Source organism: Anomaloglossus baeobatrachus, chromosome 1 (assembly GCF_048569485.1).
Source record: "Anomaloglossus baeobatrachus isolate aAnoBae1 chromosome 1, aAnoBae1.hap1, whole genome shotgun sequence".
In the NCBI taxonomy this organism is placed as follows: domain Eukaryota; kingdom Metazoa; phylum Chordata; class Amphibia; order Anura; family Aromobatidae; genus Anomaloglossus; species Anomaloglossus baeobatrachus.
In genome coordinates, this window is record NC_134353.1 from 478510765 (window position 1) to 478531724 (window position 20960).

At 49.9% G+C, this 20960-nt stretch overlaps 1 protein-coding gene across 2 annotated transcripts in view; it reads right to left on the reverse strand.

Moving 5' to 3' along the window:
• The window catches only part of LOC142295162 (N-acetyllactosaminide beta-1,3-N-acetylglucosaminyltransferase 3-like), a 97899-nt gene that overhangs the window by 18253 nt on the left and 58686 nt on the right, over window positions 1-20960 (reverse strand). The window contains exon 1 of one of the 2 annotated variants that reach the window (XM_075338239.1): window positions 4326-4415. The exons of the other annotated variant lie outside the window; for it this stretch is intronic. The gene's annotated coding sequence lies outside the window, so the exon portion shown is untranslated. Of the gene's footprint in view, window positions 1-4325; window positions 4416-20960 lie in introns of those variants that run through there. 2 annotated transcript variants of the gene reach the window in all.

Consider the following 20960-nt stretch of genomic DNA (forward strand, 5'->3'; position numbering starts at 1 on the left):
AGCTCGGAGAAGACATCGGGGTTCTGCTGAACCAACCGTCTGGCCTCTCGCCTCTGTTGCTTGGTGAGGGCTTCTCCAATCCTTACTTCCGGTTCGTCCTCTCCGGAGGTTGCTGGAGCCGGATGTGAACGACCCGAAGAGGAGGGAGGTGGGGAAAAAACAGCCATCAGGCTTTCCCGTTCCTGCCAAGGTTTTAATAGGTTGACATGGTATATTTGTTCAGGTTTCCGCCTACCGGGCTGCAATACTTTATAGTTAACTACCCCGACTCTTTCCTTTATCTCGTAGGGGCCTTGCCACTGAGCCAGGAATTTACTCTCCGCCGTGGGGATTAATACCAACACCCGATCCCCGGGTTTAAAGGTCCGCACGGTGGCTTGTCTATTGTAGCGGCCGCTTTGCGCGGCCTGAGCCTCCTGTAAATGCTCCTTCACAATTGGCATGACCGCGCTTATGCGGTTCTGCATACCTAAAATGTGTTCGATCACACTTTTATGGGGGGTGGGCTCTTGTTCCCATGTTTCTTTTGCCAGGTCCAACAATCCCCGGGGATGTCGCCCGTATAACTATTCAAAAGGCGAAAACCCCGTGGATGCCTGTGGCACCTCTCGTATGGCAAACATCAAATAGGGAAGCATCATATCCCAGTCTTTCCCGTCTTTTGAGATCACCCTTCTAAGCATGGTTTTCAGGGTTTTATTGAAACGCTCGACTAAACCGTCCGTTTGAGGATGATACACAGACGTACGCAGCTGCTTGATCTGGAGTAGCCGACATAGCTCTTTGGTCACTTTAGACATAAATGGGGTCCCCTGATCCGTAAGGATCTCCTTGGGCAACCCCACCCGGCAGAATACAGCAAACAACTCCCGAGCTATAAGCTTTGCTGCAGTATGTCTGAGAGGTATCGCCTCGGGATACCGGGTGGCATAGTCAACGATTACTAGGATGTGTTGGTGCCCTCGAGCGGACTTTACGAGGGGCCCCACCAGATCCATCCCTATCCGTTCAAACGGGACTTCTATAATGGGTAACGGTACCAACGGACTGCGAAAATGGGTCAGGGGTGCGGTAAGCTGACACTCCGGGCAGGTTTCGCAGAACCGTTTTACCTCCCCAAAGACCCCGGGCCAATAGAACCTTTGCAATATTCGCTCCTGCGTTTTCTTGACCCCTAGGTGGCCACTCATCAGGTGTTTATGAGCCAAGTCGAGGACCCGCCGGCGATGCGGCTGGGGCACCACCAACTGTTCTACCCCCACGCCCCGTATTTCATCTACCCGGTAGAGTAAATCCTGCTTAAGAGCGAAATGGGGGTACCTTACCTGGGCACCGGGCAGCTGTGCCACCCCGTCAACTACTGTCACCCGACTCCGGGCATGTATCAACGTAGGGTCCTGGAGTTGGGCTGTCCCAAACGTATCCGGGGACGCCTCCAACTCCGGGATGGGCTCGACCGTCTCAGCCTCTCCTGCCAATACCTCTAGGGGTGACCTACCGGGTTCACACTCTGTCCCTATCATGGTGACCCCTACGGCAGGTGTCCCGGATTCAGGATTGTAGGGCTCAGGTCCCGGACCAACCAATATCTGAGGGGACTTGGGGGGTCCCCTCCACAAAGTCCAAAAATAGGGCAGATCCCTTCCTAGGATCACGTCATAAGGAAGAGTGTTAAGAAGTCCCACCTCATGTTGCACCTGCCCGCAAGGTGCTGTGATGGTGACAATCCCCGTGGGATAGTCGCGGTGGTCCCCATGTATGCAAACCACCCCCACGGTGCGTCCTGTGGCCTTTACTTTAGCCCTCAAGGTGGATCGCACAAGGGTCACTAAGCTTCCGGAATCCAACAATCCTGTAACCGGACATCCATTCACCTGTATTTGGCACAAGTGGGGCTCCGTCTCTGGGGAGACCCGGTCAGCGGTACACACCACCTGAGCATACATTGAACCCCGCCGGGTAACCCCACAATCCATGGGCTCCGTGGTGAGTGGACACTGGGCTTCCATATGTCCCACCCGCTGGCACCGCCAACATCTAATGGGGACGGAAACCCCCTTGACGGGTTGTCGTTTAGGGTACAGAACCTTCCGGACCTCAGGAATGGTGGCCGCGGCCTCAGACGGGACGGTAGGGGACTCCTGCACCGTTGTCAGCGGTGGGTCCTTGGCCCTAGGCTTGGAGGGGCCGGACCGACGGGCGGTACGCAAAGTCTCAGTGTCCCGTATCAAGTCCTGCGTAGCCACATGCCGCTCTACCAGGGACACTAATTGGTCCAGGGTACTCGGGTCAACCTGTCCGACCCACCGTTGAATGGTGACGGGTAAAGTGCGCACAAAACGATCCACTACTACCCTTTCCACCATTTGCGCCGGGCTCAGAGTGTCAGGCTGCAACCACTTTTTTACAAGATGCAACAAGTCATAGGCCTGGGAGCGTACGGGTTTGGCTTCCTCAAAGAACCACTGATTTACCCGCTGAGCCCGTACATAGGTATTCACCTCCAACCGAGCCAGTATTTCGGCTTTCAGGGTCACATAGTCAATGGCGTCCTCGGTACAGAGGTCCAGGTACGCTTTTTGGGGTTCCCCCGTCAGATAGGGCGACAATACCTCAGCCCACTGCGGGGTCGGCAGCTTTTCCCGCTCGGCCACCCGCTCAAACACCGCCAGGAACGCTTCCACATCATCACCCGGGGTCATCTTTTGCAACGCTTGTCTCACCGCTTTCCGGACGCTGCCGTCGTCACCCGGTCCCGGGGTTGTTGCTGCCGGTCTGGCACGGATCGACTTGGCCAGGAGAACCATCTGTTCTTGGTGCCTTTTTTCCTGCAATTGCAAGGCTTGCTGCTGACGTGCATTGGCCTGATCCATCTGTTCTTGGAATTTTTTTTCCTGCACTTGCAAGGATTGGAGCAGGTGTGCATTGGTCTGTTGCTGCTGTGCATTAGCCTGTTGCTTCTGTGCATTAACCTGAGCCAAATGCTTTAGTATGTCCTCCATGGCGTCGCCGGGTTTGGGCTGTAGTATAGCCGCTCGAATCCAGGACATGTGCTACTGGGTCACCAGGAATGGATGCTACACCTCACCGGCTGTCATGCCCGCCGATTCTCCACCATATGTGAGGTAGCGTGGTCGGCTGCGCAGCAGAAGACACGGGATCCAGGCATTAAGGTTCACAGCACACGGTTTAATGTCCAAAAACAAACGTCCATAACACAATACATGTGCCTCTCCAGCAGAAAACTCAGGGAGTTGTGTTCACTTCCTCACACCCGGCACACCTGCCCTTGTTCCTGATTCTATTTAACCCTTCCCTCAACCTGTAGGGAAACAGCATTAACCCTATAGTGGATTCACTTTCTATCATGGAGTGAGCACAACCGGGGCGAGACATACCGGCCGTCATAGATAACCCCGGTCACAGTCTCACAATATATATTATATATAAATAAATAAATAAATAAATAAATAAATAAGAGAGAGAGAGAAAAAGTGCCCTTTTTTTATAATAAACGAGTGGAAAATGTTCAGTAAACCTGATCCAAATGAGTATAGAAAAACAATAAAAAAAAAACCAAAAAAAAAACGGAAGCCTTTGAGAGTGGTGGTGTCAGGTCAATCTTACAGCTTTTACTTCTTGGTACTGCAATTTCAATGCTGGAGGAGTGTATATTGTGACTCAACGCTGGAAGAGTGTACGGTATATTGTGATATGAAAAGGAACACCACATCAAAGACAAAATAAAAAAAACCTATTATGACAAATGTCTAGGTTTAATCCTTAGACTACAACAAGCATTCATAGTCACTAATAGAACAAAAATATTTCACGTATGTAAAAATATAAAGTCAAATTAATAATTTGCGGTGGGAGGGAATGATTTAAGTCACTTTTGTTGTCGTATTTGTTTACTTTTTTCTGACAGTATTAAAAATTATGAATGCGGTTCATGAATTTTTAGCAAAATCAACAATGTTTTTGTTTTTAAACCTTTTGACACTTAAGACTTAAATTAAAAGAATAAGGCACAAATAAGAAAAAAAGATGAAAAACACCAAACATTAGACAAAAAAAAGTGTAAATGTAATAATGAGTTGGCCCATATTGTTTAATAATGTGGAAAACATGTTACCCTTTAAGTAGAAAGCTTTGCAAGTGTTTTTTTGGTTAAACATGAAAAGAGAATACTAGGTGTTGAGCAAAGATGCAAACTTCATCTAAATCAGTAAATAAAAACAAATATAATCCATAAATATACAAACAATAATATCCAGTTTTCTTCCACATTATACAACAGAGCAGTGTAAAGCTAGCGTACTTACATATTACTGTAATCCCAAAGAGGAAAAGTAAAGAATGTTTTTCAGTGCCCAGAGACAAATAGAAAATGCTTAACCTGACTAGTTTCACAGGTAGCACTTTGACAAGGATCAGGGATAGTCATATCAAAAAACCTTGAATAGGAGGAGCTTTGTAATACTTGAAGAACTGGTTGGATTCTATCCATCCTGGATCACTGCAATATCCAGCTTAAAGCAATACAATCAATGCTTAGGTTTAAATGTGATATGAATGTTATAAAGATGGTGAAAGTAAGGGTAAGTTCACACAGAGCGTTTTTCGTGGCGTTTTTCGGGCGCGTTTTTGGCCTCAAAACTGCATGACTTTGCTTCCCCAGCAAAGTCTATGAGTTTTCATTTTTGCTGTCCGCACACAACTTTTTTTTAAGCTGCGTTTTTGAGCTTAAAATAAAAATGGACAAGTCAATTCTTTCCTGCATTTTTCTGCGTTTTCCCCCCATGTAATGCATTGGAAAAACGCAGCAAAACGCAGAGATCAAAAACGCAGCAAAACGCAGCCAAAAACGCACCAAATCGCGGTAAAAACGCATGCGTTTTTTTAAGACTCTGCGTTTGTGCGTTTTTAGCGCTAAAAAACGCACAAAAACGCAGCGTCAAAAAAATCGCAGTGTGTGAACCTAGCCTTAAAGTAATGCTCTAACTACACTACTAAAGACCTTCATGTGGCCAGCTGCCACTTCATAACGAGCCAAAAAGGAAGACATGGTCAGTAATGTATGGAAACACATACATACTGTATATTATACATTATATATATATATATATATATATATATATATAAGCAAAGTAAGGCTCTGTTCACATGTGTAGTAATCATCCGTTAGAACAGATCAAGCAGCAATCCTTTGGCAAAAAAGTTGTGCAGAGAGAACTTTTTTGTCCATTTTTAAATAACAGATTTCAGCTGGATTCTGTTTTTTAACATTAATCTTATCAGAAAATTAGCCATCCATTTTTTTAATTTGTAAAGAATCCGTTTGAAATGGAAGATAGATCACAATCTTAACGGATCCATTTGCCAGAACTTTTTTGCCAACAGATTGCTACTGGATTTATTCTAATGGATGATAACTGGACATCAGAACTAAAGGCCACTTTACACGTAATGACATCGCTAACGAGATGTCGTTGGGGTCACGGAATTCGTGACGCACATTCGGCCTAGTTAGCAACGCCGTTGCGTGTGAAACGCATAAACGACCGTTAATGATCAAAATTTCTTACCTTATCATTGATTGTTGACACGTCGTCCATTCCCAAATATTGTTGCTACTGCAGCTACGATGTTGTTTGTCGTTCCTGCGGCAGCACACATCGCTATGTGTGACACCGCAGGAACGAGGAACAACTTCGTACCTGCGGCCGCCCGCAATAAGGAAAAAAGGAGGTGGGCGGGATATTCGTCCAGCTCATCACCGCCCCTCCGCTTCTATTGGGCGGCCGCTTAGTGACGTCGCTGTGACGCCGAACGAACCGCCCCCTTAGAAAGGAGGCGGTTCGACAGCGACATTGCTAGGCAGGTATGTGTGACGGGTGTTAGCGATGTTGTGCGCCACGGGCAGCGATTTGCCCATGACGCACAACCGACGGGGGCGGGTACGCTCGCTAGTGCGATCGATAGCAATATCGCAGCGTGCAAAGTGCCCTTTAGAGTTTGGACATCTTTTGGTCACAGCACATGAAAGCTTAAAAGAAAAACAGAAAACAAAAAATAAGAAAACGAATCATGACAGTTATTGCGTCTGAGATTAAAAGGGCTGTTGAATATTTTTACATTGATAACCGGTAGCGATGAGCAAGCACAAAAATACTTGAGTGCTCGGTACTCGAATCAGCAGGTAGGACGCTCAGATGGGCTTGACTTGAAATACAGATAATAGTTAATGGGTAACTGAAGCATTTTTCTAGAAGACCCTAGCAAGAGGGCTGGGGAGTCAGGAAAATCCCCGAAATGGATGGAAACAGAGCTGAACAGGAAAGGGGATGGCATGGGTAAGACACCTCGAAGCATCTCTAACTCCCAGGTCGGTGCTGGTAATGATACGGTTAGTGTATTACGCAACTTTAAACAGACTGACACTAAAAACAAACAAAACTGAAGAGAATATTTTTTCCAGTAAAATCCATTTTAGGAAACATTTTTTCCTGTATAAGGACTAGAAATGAGCGAACCGGTCGCGGTTCGGCTCGAGGTCGGTTCGCCGAACGGGGGTCCCGTTCGAGTTTGGTTCGTCGAACGTTCGACGAACCGAACTAGAACCAATAGGCTATAATGGGAGGCAATCACAAACACATAAAAATGAATGATAAATGTAAACAAACAGTTAATAAACATTGCCATAACACTTACCGGTCCCCGCGATCCCTCCTGCACTCTGTCTCCTGCCGCTATTCCATCCGATGATCGCTGAATCCTCCCGGTGACCGGCACTGCCAGCAGAGAAGCAGGACCTATCGTGACGTCAAAATAGCCATGTGACCAGTCACGTGGCTATTATCTCATTGGCTACAGACTGGTCACATGACTATGACACGTCATGTAGGACCTGCGAGTGCATCTCTCCGGTACACGGTGCACATTTGTGTATCGCCGTGTACCAGCGATATGCTCTAGCACACGGTCGACTCCCCATTCCGTTAGGGACCGGCTGACACAGCCGGTCATTAACGGAGATCACCGTTGCCATAGCAACGCAGTTAGCGGTGACGCCACCGCTAACCGCGGCTCCGGGAGCACCGTTGCTATGGTAACGCGTCTGTCAGCGTTACCGCTGTTACCGCTAGCAGCACTGATCACTCACGGAGTGAAGGCTGCACGCTGCTTCCCGATTGTAGTGAGGATTGTAGTGAAGATGAGGTGCCCCAGCCCATGATGGGCTGGTGCACCTCATCCTCACTACAATCGTCACTACTACTACACTAGTGAGGATTGTAGTGAGGATGAGGTGCCCCAGCCCATGATGGGCTGGTGCACCTCATCCTCACTACAATCGTCACTACTACTACACTAGTGAGGATTGTAGTGAGGATGAGGTGCCCCAGCCCATCAAGTAATGGGCTGGGGCACCTCATCCTCACTACAATCCTTACTACAATCCTGAAGTGCAGTTTCTTCAAATTCATTTAAAGGCACTTGGAACGCTGACATTGCTGCTTATAATTTAAGCCTCTATTAAAAACCTCTTATCAGCGCTGGTTTATTGGGGATTTATTGGGCTGACAGGGGGTAATAAAGATGGAGTCTCTAATGTGTCTGTGTATTTATTTCTATTAAAGTATTTTTTCTCTGTGTGGTGTCTTTTTTTTAACCCTTTATTGGAGATTCTTAATGGCCGGGTCAAACGTGCCTGACATTAAGAATCTCTGGCTTAATACTGGCTAGTAAAACAAAGCCAGTATTAACTCATGATTACCCAACAAGCCACCCGGCTCCAGGGCTGTTGGAAGAGTTGGATACAGCGCCAGATGATGGCGCTTCTATGAAAGCGCCATTTTCTGGGACGGCTGCGGACTGCAATTCGCAGCAGAGGCACCCAGAAACCTCGGGCTAACCTGTGCTGCGGATTCCAATCCCCAGTTGCCTAGTTGTACCCGGCTGGACACAAAAACGGGGCGAAGCTTACGTCGGTTTTTTTTTAATTATTTCAGGAAATAAGTGAAATAATTAAAAAAACGGGCTTCCCTATATTTTTGGTTCCCAGCCGGGTACAAATAGGCAACTGGGGGTTGGAGGCAGCCCGTGGCTGCCTGCTGTACCTGACTAGCATACAAAAATATGGCGAAGCCCACGTCATTTTTTTGGTGGGCAAAAAACTTCTGCATACAGTCCTGGATGGAGTATGCTGAGCCTTGTAGTTCTGCAGCTGCTGTCTGCTCTGCTCCATACAGACAGACAGCAGCTGCAGAACTACAAGGCTCAGCATACTCCATCCAGGACTGTATGCAGAAGTTTTTTGCCCCCTGAAAAGATTATGTGGGCTTCGCCATATTTTTGTATGCTAGCCGGGTACAGCAGGCAGGTACGGCTGCCCCCAACCCCCAGTTGCCTATTTGTACCCGGCTGGGAACCAAAAATAAAGGGAAGCCCTTTTTTTATTATTTCATGAATTTCATGAAATAATTAGAAAACAAATGACGTAGGCTTCTCCCCATTTTTGTGTCCAGCCAGGTACAACTAGGCAGCTGGGGATTGGAATCCGCAGCACAGGTTGGCCTGAGCTTTCTGGGCCCCACTGCTGAGAATTGCAGTCTGCAGCCGCCTCAGAAAATGGCATTTTCATAGAAGCGTCATCTTCTGGCGCTGTATCCAACTCTTCCAGCACCTCCCTGCTATACCTGGCTAGCATACAAAAATATGGCGAAGCTCACGTCCTTTTTTTGTAGTTTTTTGGCAAAAAAAATAAAAAATGCTTCCCTGGATTTTCCATTGCCAGTGAAGGTAACACCAAGCAGTGGGGGTTAGCAGCCAGTAGCTGCTTGGATTACCCTTAGCTAGCAATACAAAAAATGCAGCAGGAGCCCATATATATTTTTTTTAATTATTTATTTAAATAACTAAAAATAAAATGGGCTTCCCTGTATTTTGATTGCTGGACATCACAGTGCTGTAAAAATAAATCTTTAAAAAAATGACGTAGCGCTCCGCGGTATTTTTGATTCTCAGCGCAGATAAAGCAGACAGCTATGGGTTGCCACCCCAATCTGCCTGCTGTTATCTTGGTTGGCAATCAAAATACAGGGAAGCCCATTAATTTTTTCTATTTAAAAAATAGTTAAAAAAAAAAATGACGTTGGGTCCCCCCATTTTTGATAGCCAGCTAGGGTAAAGCAGACGGCTGTAGCCTGAAAACCACAGCTGGCAGCTTTACCGTGGTTGGGGATCCAATGTGGAGGTCCCCTCAGGCTCTTTTTTATAATTATTTTATAAATATTAATAATTACACAATAAAAGTAGGGTCCCCCCCAAATTGGATCACCAGCCAAGGTAAAGCGGACAGCTGTGGTCTGGTATTCTCAGGGTGGGAAGGTCCATAGTTATTGGGCCTTCACAGCCTAAAAATAGCAGGCCGCAGGCACCCCAGACATGGCGCATCCACTAGATGCGCCAATCCTGGCGCTTCACCCCAGCTCATCCCGTGCCCTGGTGCAGTGGCAAACGGGGTAATAAATCGGGTTGATACTAGCTGTAAAGTCACCTGAGATCAAGCCCAGCAGTTTGTGGTGTCATTGCGTCTATTAGATACCCAACATCATAAACTGTCAGTACTAACAAAAAAAAAAAAACAAAAAAAAAAAAAAAAATCGACAAAAGAAATTTATTTGAAAATACAGTCCCCAAAACATTTCCTCTTTCACCAGTTTATTGTAAGAAAAAAAATAAAGGGGTCCCACGACGACTCTGGACCGTCTAGAATATGGGGGGGGGGACACTCAGGGAACGTATCCCCCATTTTCTAGGAGTGCAGACCCTTCATGTGAGGAGTGTGGGTGAAATGAATCTGCACTCACTCTTCTCGGGTCCACAGCAGCAGAGTCCATGTCGTAATGGTTGCTACCAAAGCTGCAATACCCTGCTCATGAGGTAAGGGCATGCCTAATCAGGAGAACTACTGTAGAGGAAGCTCTGCTCACTGGTATATAGGTGCTCAGAGGTAATAATAGATAACATTAGTGAGTAACCTCGGCACTCTAAATCTCCCAGACTAAGTCAGTAAGTCACAACGGATAGTAATGCAAAATCACTCTTTATTGGTCCGTATTAAAAAAAAAAAATTTTCATAAGCATATATGTTTTTGTCCAAAACAAGTTACAAATGACGTTTTGGCCTGAGCCTTCGTCAGAATGGACTTATCTGCATGTAATCCTGAAAAATGACAATAATCAGTATCACATAAGAGTGAGAGAACAATAACATAAACTCGAACAATGTAGAGGTACAATTGGGATGCAGCAAAAAAATTGCAACACAGCAAGAAATGAAACACATGATACAAATGTCATAATACAGTACAAGGACAATATAGTAATGACAAATATGGGGTCAGAGTAGGCTTAGACAGCTCTGGTATGAAAGAGATGTCAATCATAAAGTAACATGTGCAGTAGGTGTAGAGCTACACTATGCATGGCAGAGCTAATGGGTAGACCGACCATAGAAAAAGTGGAGAAAAAGTGGAGAAAAGGTGGAGAAAAAGTGGAGAAAAAGTAGAGAAAAAACGGAGAAAAAGTGGAGCACCCTTTGGTGCCTTTCATGTGGCACTAAGGGGTGCTTAGCTTTGTATTTAGCCAAAAAAATGAAAAATAAAAAAATGACGTAGGGTTCCCCCTATTTTTGTAGCAAGCTAGGGTAAAGCAGACGGCTGCAGCCTGCAGACCACAGCTGGCAACCTCACCTTGGCTGGTAATCCAAAACTGAGGGCACCCCACGCTGTTATTTTAAATTAAATAAATAATTAAAAAAAAAAAAACACGTAGGGGTCCCCCCAAAATTGGATCACCAGCCAAGGTAAAGCAGACAGCTGGGGTCTGATATTCTCAGACTAAGGAGGTCCATGGTTATTGGACTCTCCCCAGCCTAAAAATAGCAGGCCGCAGCTGCCCCAGAAGTGGCGCATCCATTAGATGCACCAATCCTGGTGCTTCGCCCCAGCTCATCCCGCGCCCTGGTGCGGTGGCAAACGGGGTAATATATGGGGTTAATACCAGATGTGTAATGTCACCTGGCATCAAGCCCTGGGGTTGGTGAGGTCAGGCGTCTATCAGATACCCGACATCACCAACCCAGTCAGTAATAAAAAAAAATAGACGACAAACACATTTTTATTTGAAAAAACACTCCCCAAAACATTCCCTCTTTAATCAATTTATTAGAAAGAAAAACAAATCCAGGTCTGGTGTAATCCAAGGGGTTGCCATGACGATCCACACTGTCCCAGTCAATGAAGAGCAGGATGTTCCCCATTGGCTGGGAGAGCAGTGCAGTGACCTGAGCTAACATCAATGGGTCAGCCCAGGTCACTGCAGGGCATGACAAGTGCTGCTGTCAGCGAGGTACATTACCTGCGCTGATCTCCAGCACACTGACAGCCCCTGTCACTGATTTCAATGACCGGCGCCTTCACACCAAGTATCGCGAGAGGCCCGTGACGTCACCGCTAGTCAGTCTCGGGTCGGAAGCGAGAGGCGATGTGACAAGCGGCGGCCATGGAGGAAAGTGACAACGCTGAGGTCGGGATGGCGGGACTTCATCACCGCAGGTAAACCGAGCGGGACCGTGTGTGTGTGTGTGTGTGTGTGTGTGTGTGTACGTATGTATGTGTACATGCCGCGGGCAGGAGGGGGCGGAGCGAGCAGAGCGGGGAAGTGTGGGTTTCCTGCACGTAACTAGGATAAACATCGGGTTACTAACCAAAGCGCTTTGGTTGGATACCCAATGTTTATCTTGGTTACCAGCTTCTGGCAGGCTGCCAGCGATGGCTCCTGCACACTGTAGCTGTAAAAAGCCCTGCTTTTTGCTGCTAGAACCGTTCTCGAACGTATCTAGAACTATCGAGCTTTTGCAAAAAGCTCGAGTTCTAGTTCGATCTCGAACAGCCCCCAAAATCACTCGAGCCTAGAACTGGAGAACCGCGAACCGTGCTCAACTCTAATAAGGACTTGTATACAGTATTAGGCAAAATTAAAAAGAGAAAAAAACCCTGCCTCCTCCACAACCAAGCCATCTCTCACCGTGTTTCCCAGACGCTTATGACTAGAGAAGATGACATAGTAGAGGGCGAAATAAAATTACATTTACTGGTGGGTGTAGTTTTAACATTTTACTGCCTTATCTGGGCATGTGGTGTGTCTGAAATGGTCAAACACATCTGGTTTCATTTAGGGAGGGGCACAAACTCACAAAGCCTATGTGGACAAAGCAAGAACCGGCAAAAATTAGAAGGAATAGGGACTCAGATACATCCTGTATTAGACATAAAGGAGGGTCTCAAACATTCTGTTAAAATTTTTAGGTAGTGGGAATCCTATACTACTAAAGCCTATGCACTAAGTGCAAGGGCAGCCAAAAATTAGAAGGAGGGACTGCAATACACCCTGGAACACATTTGGAGGCCTTTAGAAAATATTCCCCCCCCCCCATTTTTAAGGACTGGGACTCCTAGACTGGTAAAGCCTTTACACTAAGTGCAAGGGTTGAAAAACAATTACCCCTGGGTGGCAATACATCCATAGTGAGGAAACTAAGTATTTGATACACTGTCATGCTTTCCCACCTATAACAATGAAACAATGGAGTTGACTAACTTTTATTGTAAGTGCACTTCAACTGTGACAGTCAGAATTTCAGCCCCCCAAAAAAATAAGTGAAATCCAGAAAATCATATTGTATTATTTTAAAATAATTAATTTGCATTTTATTGTATGAAATAAGTATTTGGTACAATAGAAAAACAGAACTTAATATTTGGTACAGAAACCTTTGTTTGCAATTACACAGGTCAGATATTTCCAGTAGTTCTTGACTAAGTTTTCACACACTGCAGCAGGGATTTTGGCCCACTCCTCCAAGATCATTTCCAGATATTTCAGGTTTCGGGTTTGTCGCTAGGCAACATTCAGTTATATCTTCCTACAAAAATTGTCTATGGGGTCAAGGTCTGGAGACTGGCGAGGCAACTCCAGGACCTTGAAATGTTTTTGACGAAGCCACTCCTTAGTTGCTCTGGCTCGTGTTTTGGGTCATTGTCATGCTGGAAGACCCAGCCATGACCCACCTTCAATGCTCTTACTGAGCACAGGAAATTATTGGCAAAAATATCACAATACAGGACCCTATCCATTCTCCCTTCAATATGATGCAGTCATCCTGTTCCCTTTGCAGAAAAGTTTCCCCCCCCCCAAAAAAAATATGATGTTTCCAATCCCATGCTTCACGGTTGGGATGGTGTTCTTGGGGTTGTACTCATCCTTCTTCCTCCAAACACAGCGAGTGGAGTTGATACCAAAAAGTTCTATTTTGGTCTCATTTTACCATATGACAGCCTTCTATGCCTTCTTTAGATCATCTAGATCAGGGGTGGGCAATTAATTTTCCCATGGGGCCGCATGAGAAATTGGGATTGGTTTAGAGGGCCGGACTAATATAATTACCTCAGTTCTACCCAATATACTACATCACTACACCCCCTCCATATACTACACCTGTAATAAACTACACCACTACACCCCTATATACTACACCTGTATTATACTACACTCCCTCCATATACCTGTTGTCACGAACCACCGGGGGGGTCACTCAGAAATCCCCCGCGCTGGCTACCAGTACGTCACGATCGGGGGGTAACAAGTGGGGGTCAACCCTCCTTTATACCTCCCGACCGACAGACAGAGCACGTGACGCGCTCTCTAGCGCCCCTCTTATAGTCAGGCCAATTATGGAATTGCCCGACAATAAGCAAGGAGGCCGCTATACTACTTATGCCGATTATTGAAGGGTCCCTGGTGAGAGTAGGGTATATATTCCCCCGACCTCCGCGGGCGGAATATATAAAATCTCCCCGAATCTCACTGGCCTCCCCACAATAATCCTTGGCACAACTCGCTGCCACCAACCGATTTACGGTAACTATTAGCCGAACACACAGACGTGGGATTCAAGATCGAGATAACAGAACAGCCCAAGATTAATTATATAATTTAATCAGCCTAAAGCACACTAGAAACTACAATATATACAATAGGGAATCTACAGAATATACAGTTATGTCAGAGTACAGTTACAGACAAAGCATGGTTTACAAACAGGCATACACAGTTCCAGCAGTTACCTTGTGCGTCTGGCCACAGGGGGGCGCCGTGGACCAGGTTTCCAGGATCTCTCTCACAGGTCTTCCCTGACCAGGCCCCCGAGCAAAAGAACACTGGAAAATGGCCGAAGTAGGGTTATGAACCTGGGCAAATCCAGGTCCCCTCCTACCTTAGTGACCTCAGATGGAGCACTGCTCCACCCCTGGCTGGAGTTATGGACAATATCCACAACAGGGAATATGGGCCATAACTTTGCCTGGGAGCGTCGTAGGCGGACGCCAACGCTCTCATTATGACAGTTATGAATTTAGCTACAGAACGAGAGGACTCATGACTTGTCTACTAGTTCCCCATTGGCTGATATCACGCCTGGGGTACTTCCCAAGCTCCCGCTCCCATAAAAAAGGTGTGCCAGCATCGTCCGCATGCGGAAACACCATTTTTATGGTTGCCATATTTATCGGAAATATGGCTTGCGAGATATGAACCATTTTTTACTGTAGTCGTTCTGTCTGGATAGTTCCATAGCCTTGTAATGAGATACAACTCTTGTTACAGGGTGACGGCAGGGGGTCATCCTGTGTCCATTGTTCCCAGGTCATCTAATCTCCATATCACAGGAGATGGCCATGGGATGTGTTGCTAGGATGTGACACCTTCCCAGATGGTGGACATTGAGAACAAGAAGGGAGGGGGCACTGCCATGGAGTGATGAGAGCGATTATGACTGGAAATCATAATTCCTCTTCATATCCCAGGATTTCCCTCACACCTCCCCCCTTTTGAGGGCGCTAGGGGGCAGCACACTCCGGTGTTACCCCGTGTGCCCGTCCGCGACCTCTCCTTGTCGGGACAGCCCGTCTGCGTTACCGTGGTCCCGGCCCCTTTTGTGGCGAATGGTGAAGTTGTATTGCTGGAGCGCAAGGCTCCATCGCAACAATCGCCCATTCGTCCCAGAGACGGTGTGCAACCAGCTGAGGGGATTGTGGTCCGTCTCCACGATGAAGTGGCGCCCGTATAGATAGGGTTGCAGACGCTGCAGGGCCCACACTATGGCCAGGCAGTCCTTTTCCATCGTGGAATAGGCCACTTCCCTTGGTAACAGCTTCCTGCTCAGGTACAAGACTGGGTGCTCTTGGCTCGCAGAGTCCACCTGGCTGAGCACCGCACCGAGGCCGAAGTCACTGGCGTCGGTCTGTACTACAAACGGCCGCGTGAAGTCGGCTGCCTGTAGCACGGGCGGGCTGGACAGGGCGTCCTTTAGGGCCTGGAAGGCTGTCTCGCACTCCATTGTTCAATCGACTGCAGAGGGCAGCTTCTTCTTGGTGAGGTCCGTCAAGGGCTTTGCCAGGCTACTATAGCGTGGAACAAACCTCCTATAGTACCCGGCGGTCCCTAAGAAGGACATCACCTGCTTCTTGGTCCTGGGGGTGGGCCAGGATGCGATGGCCTCCACTTTCTCAGGCTCGGGCTTCAGTGTTCTCCCGCCTACCCGGTGACCGAGGTACTGGACCTCGCTCATGGCCAGCTGACACTTTCCCGGCTTGATGGTCAAACCTGCCTGGTAGATCCGCCTGAGCACCTGTGCTAGATGCTCTAGGTGGTCCTCCCAGGTGGGACTGAAGACGGCAATGTCATCCAGGTACGCGGCCGCGTACCCTTCAAGTCCCTTGAGCAGGGTGTTGACCATCCGCTGGAAAGTGGCAGGGGCATTCCTCATCCCGAATGGCATCACCGTGGACTCGTACAGTCCAAATAGGGTAATAAAGGCAGAGCGTTCCCTGGCCTTGCGAGTCAGGGGGATCTGCCAATATCCCCGGCTCAGATCCATGATGGTCAGGTACTGAGCCCCGGCCAACTGATCGAGCAGGTCATCGATGCGTGGCATTGGGTACGCATCGGCGACCGTGACAGCGTTGAGCCCTCTGTAGTCCACGCAGAACCGAGTGGTTCGGTCCTTCTTAGGGACGAGGACTACAGGCGAGGCCCAAGCGCTGTTGGATGCCTGGATCACCCCCAGCTTCAGCATCTCGTCAATCTCCTGGCGCATGTGTTGCTGCACCTCCAGGGAGACCCGATATGCTGAACGCCGGATTGGGGGATGATCCCCAGTGTCCACGTGATGGACAGCCAAGTTAGTCCTTCCGGGCTGGTTGGTAAACAACCCCCGGAAGGGGTGTAGGGTGGCCCACAGCTGGGACCGTTGGTCTTCCAAGAGCTGGTGGCCAACCTCCACATCCTCAATGGATCCGCCTGCCCTAACCTGGGCTAGCATATCCAAGAGGGTTTCCGCTTCTCCCTCCTCGGGCAGGTTGCACACGGGGAGCGCACACGCCTCCCGCTCATGATGTGCCTTCATCATGTTCACATGGAAGGGCTTCCGCCTTCCACGGGCAGGGTCCAGGGTGACCAGGTACGTCACAGGGTTGAGCTGCTGGTACACGAGGTATGGGCCTTCCCAGGCTGCCTGAAGCTTGTCCTGTGGTACGGGGACCAGTACCCACGCCTTTTGACCCACTTGGTAGGTCCTCTCACAAGCGTTCTGGTCGTACCAACGCTTCTGATCGGCCTGGGCTTGAGCCATATTGTCGTGTACCAGTTGCGTCAAGGCCTGCATTTTGTCCCGGAAGCGCATGACATACTCGATAACCGACACTCCAGGGGTGGCCAAATCCCCTTCCCAAGCCTCTTTCACCAGAGCCAGGGGGCCCCGCACACGTCGCCCGTACAGGAGCTCAAACGGTGAGAATCCTGTTGAGGCCTGTGGAACCTCCCGGTAAGCAAATAACAGGTGTGGGAGATACCGCTCCCAGTCACGCCCGTGGGAGTCGACCAACATCTTAAGCATCTGCTTTAAGGTGCCATTGAACCGCTCGCACAGGCCATTAGTCTGTGGATGGTACGGGCTGGCCACCAGATGTCGCACCTGGACTTGCTTACAGAGGGCCTCCATCAGCTGGGACATGAATTGGGTCCCCCGGTCAGTGAGCATTTCCTGGGGAAAACCCACTCAGGAGAAAATCTCCAGCAATGCGGTGGCCACCTTGTCAGCCCGAATGGACGACAAGGCCACTGCTTCTGGGTACCGGGTGGCATAGTCCACTACCGTCAGTATGAAGCATTTCCCGGAGCTGCTGGGGATGGCCAGCGGGCCGACCAGATCCACAGCCACCCTCCTGAAAGGCTCATCGATGATGGGCAGAGATACCAGTGGGGCTTTGGGGTGTGGCCCCGCCTTCCCCACTCTCTGACAGGTTTCACACGAACGGCAGTAGGCAGCCACATCGGCCCCCATTTTTGGCCAGTAGAAATGCTGGTTTAACCTGGCCTTGGTCTTAGCGATCCCTAGGTGTCCGACCATCGGAATCTCATGTGCGATCCGCAACAACTCCGTCCGGAACGGATAGGGTACCACTGTCGGTCCCTGGGCCACGCCTCCGGTGAACCCTGCTGGACCGTGACCCGGTACAGCCGTCCTTGGTCCCAGACCACTCGCTCCGGGTCCGAGTCTGAGGGAGGCTGTGCCGCCTGCACCTTTAGAGCTTTCAGGCTGTCGTCAGCTTCTAACGCTGCCTGAAACCCCTGACTAGATGTGGCCAGAATCGACGAGACTGTCACATCTTCGGTCAGTACCCCGGGACCTGTGTCCTGGCCTCCACCTGACTCGGCTGCCACTTGGTCAGAAGGGGAAGAGCTATCGGACCTCCGGGAGGCCCCTTGGCTTCCAGCACTCCCACTGCGGGTGACAGCGGCCACAGCCGCTGCGACCGTGGGTCGTGCCTGCTCCTCCTCCGTTCCTGACCAAGTCGCCGGTTCAGGCAGACCTACCTGGCTTCCTGACACCCCAGTTGTGGGGGAACCATGTACCGCGATCTTACCTGGGAGCACTTCCGCTCCGGGACCGGCCCCAATCTCACCTGCCTGTTCCCCCCCTGCAGCAACAGAACCCCGCTGTGAAATCTCTGGGGACCCCACATTTGCTGTGGTAGCCCCCACCCCACACACTGGTTCTCCCCCTGCAGCACCCTGCTCTCTGCTTATCCCTGCAGAGGGCAACAGATCCCAGCTCACTGGCTGATTACTTGTAGAGGCATTGTCACACCTTTCTCTGACCCCCTCCCCTGTCACAGCTGCAGCTGTGTGTGTGTCTATGGTGTCTGTGCAAGCAGAAATATCAGAGTTCACTCCCTCCTCCCTTACATCATTCATAGATAACACATTAACATTGTCCGGAGGCATGTCAGTACTGGCTGAAGGGTCAGCCCTTGGGGGGGGCCCAAACTGGGAGGTTATCTGCCCCAAATCTGTCCCAAGTAACACGTTTGCGGGGATCCGATCAGTTACCCCCACCTCCCTCACCCCTCGCCCTGCGACCCAGTCCAAATAAATGCCAGCAACAGGCAGCGCCAGGTCAATGCCTCAAATCCCGGAGACAGCGAGGGTTTTTCCGGGTACCAAGTCTTGGGGGGACACCATCTCAGGCCGCACCAGAGTCACCTCCGAGGCGCTGTCTCGCAGTCCTATGGTCACAGACTGGCCGACGGTGACAGGTTGGAAGCTGTCCAGGGACCTACCACCACCCCCACCCACACAATACACCTTGGGCGGCCCTTGGGACGGGGACGGAGCCGGGGCCTTGGGACGCTGAGGGCACATGGCCTTGAAGTGACCAGGCAGGTTGCACTGGTGGCACCGTCTTGGTTCTGCCACGGGCCTGGAGAGGGGAGTTGAGGGGGACACCCCCTGCAGTCTAGGGGCAGGTGGGGCAGTCGCAGAATTCATCTTACCCCCTCTCCAGGTGCTGCTGGTGGCCGCTCTCCTGGCCTCAGGGGCCCGGTTGTTGGTGTAGTCATCGGCCAGGGCAGCTGTAGCCGTGGACCCCTTTGGCTTCTGGTCTCGGATGAACTGGCGGAGATCCTCAGGGCAGTTCCACAAGAGTTGCTCTGTGATGACCAAGTCCAGGATCTCCGGTCCGGTGGAAAGCTGCAGGCCTTGGGTCCAGTGGTCGGCAGCTCGGGCAAGTGCCCGCCGGTGGTCAGCCCAGGAGTCCTTTGGTCCCTTCTGCAGGGTCCGGAACTTCTTGCGGTAGGACTCGGGAGTGAGGTTGTACTGTTGGATCAGGGCCCGCTTGATTGTGTCGTAGCCCTGATCTTCCTCAGTAGGCAAGTCCCCAAGGATTTCCAGGGCCTTACCCCTTAAACGGGGGGTCAGGTATTTGGCCCACTGGTCCTTGTCCAGATGGTGCTGCAGGCAAGTCCGTTCAAAAGCAGTCAGGAAAGAGTCCAAGTCTCCATCCTTCTCCAGCACGGGAAAGTCCTCAACACGGACCTTTGGAAGTTTGGTGTCTTGAAGGTCACGGGTGGCTGATGAGGGCCGGAGCTGAGCTAGCTGCAGCTGGTGGTCACGGTCTGCCTGTTGCTGTCGCTCTTCACGCGCTGCCTGCCGCTCCGAAGCCTCAGCCTCACGCGCTGCTTGCCGCTCCGCAGCCTCAGCATCACACGCTGCCTGTCGCTCACGCTCGGCCATGAGTATCTCGTAGGTATCCCGGTCTCCAGCCATAAGCCTGGCCAAGGCAGCTTGAAGGAGGGCCTCTGCACCTCTCAGGCCGGAGGGATTGGCAAGTGGTGATCTGCGGCACGCTGCAGAGCCAGGTGATTCACTGTCCATTTCAGAGTGGAGGACTGGCATCTGGCTCGTTGAGGAGCCTTGGGCGAGCTCCTCCTCATTTTGTCCAGCAGTGCCAGGTTGTGCGATGTCCTCTGCAGAGCTGTTCTCTGGCGTCGGGCTCTTGGAGGGCTCGTGGACAACCTCCTCATCGTCTCTGGCCTGAGCATCGGCCATTCCTTTGGCTTTGCTCCTGGTGCTCTCAGCCATTGTTGCAGACTTTGGTCACTGACACAGAACTGACACCTGATGCGCCCACACACCTTACAGTATCTGCACTCTGACACTCTAGTGTTGGTCTGGTCTGAAGACCCCAGCAGCCACAGCTGCTACTGGCAGTCTTTAGTGTCTGGGAGTATGGGTCTCACACTCACACACACTATTATCTCGATCCCACCGCTGCCACCAATATGTCACGAACCACCGGGGGGGTCACTCAGAAATCCCCCGCGCTGGCTACCAGTACGTCACGATCGGGGGGTAACAAGTGGGGGTCAACCCTCCTTTATACCTCCCGACCGACAGACAGAGCACGTGACGCGCTCTCTAGCGCCCCTCTTATAGTCAGGCCAATTATGGAATTGCCCGACAATAAGCAAGGAGGCCGCTATACTACTTATGCCGATTATTGAAGGGTCCCTGGTGAGAGTAGGGTATATATTCCCCCGACCTCCGCGGGCGGAATATATAAAATCTCCCCGAATCTCACTGGCCTCCCCACAATAATCCTTGGCACAACTCGCTGCCACCAACCGATTTACGGTAACTATTAGCCGAACACACAGACGTGGGATTCAAGATCAAGATAACAGAACAGCCCAAGATTAATTATATAATTTAATCAGCCTAAAGCACACTAGAAACTACAATATATACAATAGGGAATCTACAGAATATACAGTTATGTCAGAGTACAGTTACAGACAAAGCATGGTTTACAAACAGGCATACACAGTTCCAGCAGTTACCTTGTGCGTCTGGCCACAGGGGGGCGCCGTGGACCAGGTTTCCAGGATCTCTCTCACAGGTCTTCCCTGACCAGGCCCCCGACCAAAAGAACACTGGAAAATGGCCGAAGTAGGGTTATCAACCTGGGCAAATCCAGGTCCCCTCCTACCTTAGTG